The sequence below is a fragment of the Rhopalosiphum maidis genome, chromosome 3, assembly GCF_003676215.2.
Source record: "Rhopalosiphum maidis isolate BTI-1 chromosome 3, ASM367621v3, whole genome shotgun sequence".
NCBI classification, from domain to species: Eukaryota; Metazoa; Arthropoda; class Insecta; order Hemiptera; family Aphididae; genus Rhopalosiphum; species Rhopalosiphum maidis.
In genome coordinates, this window is record NC_040879.1 from 10320869 (window position 1) to 10321824 (window position 956).

The window sequence follows — 956 nt, forward strand, 5'->3', positions numbered from 1 at the left end:
TAAGATGCATATTTACAATTATAAAAATATAATAAAACGCTTAGGAGGTGCCCTAGATAATGTTTTTAACTTTAAATTCTATAATAGGTCATTTCACTCTAATTTGAGAAATTGATATGGTTGTCGTTTTTGTGAACGTAAAATTTGCTATGTTGCGCGTGGGTTAGAGAGAGATAACAAATACTACGCTGGCATCCTCTTAAGACATAATACAAATCCTCTCTTGTTCATTGCCGTCGTTTGCAGGCGCTAATCTAACCTGCGCGGTCACCGCACCTCGCGTAATAACATTAATATTATTATCGTTCGCGCGAGACGCGTCGAATCCTGCAGGAAAGGAAAATCGTCTACATCCGCCCCGTCCCGCCCACCGCCACTCGTCTCGCAGACGGTTTTGACAACAATAATATAATGTATTAGTAGTTATGCGTATATAGTCACGCGCGCGCACCAAATACACTAATAACAATAAAAAATATCATATAATATACCTAGGCAATCGGTTTTTACCGCGTGCAGCACCCGCGCGTTCGCTCGATGCCCATTTATGGCCGGTCATCGAGCGAACGCGCCCGATGACCGCCAGCGCGCGGCCGGCCGGCTGATGAGTCATCGTTCCAGGACGCCGACTACCGGGAGCGCGTGTGCCGCCGCCGCCGCCGCCGCCGGGCCGTTCGCTCGGTCGCCACACTCGGCAAAACGGCACGCCGCGCGACGACGGCGAGAGTCGCGCAACGGCCACGCGCCGCGATAACGCACGCACGCAGAACCGAACACCTGACAAAGGACGGCGGCGGTGGGGCGTCGGTGAAGCGGGAGAGCCGCGCCGCCGCCGACCTTGCCGTCGTTTTGTACTCCCTATTAGGTCGTCGCCGCCGCCGCCGCCGCCGCCGGTTATCAACGCCGTTATTTTGACGAACGAAGTTAACAAATATTGTACCGTCGTCGTTGTCCAC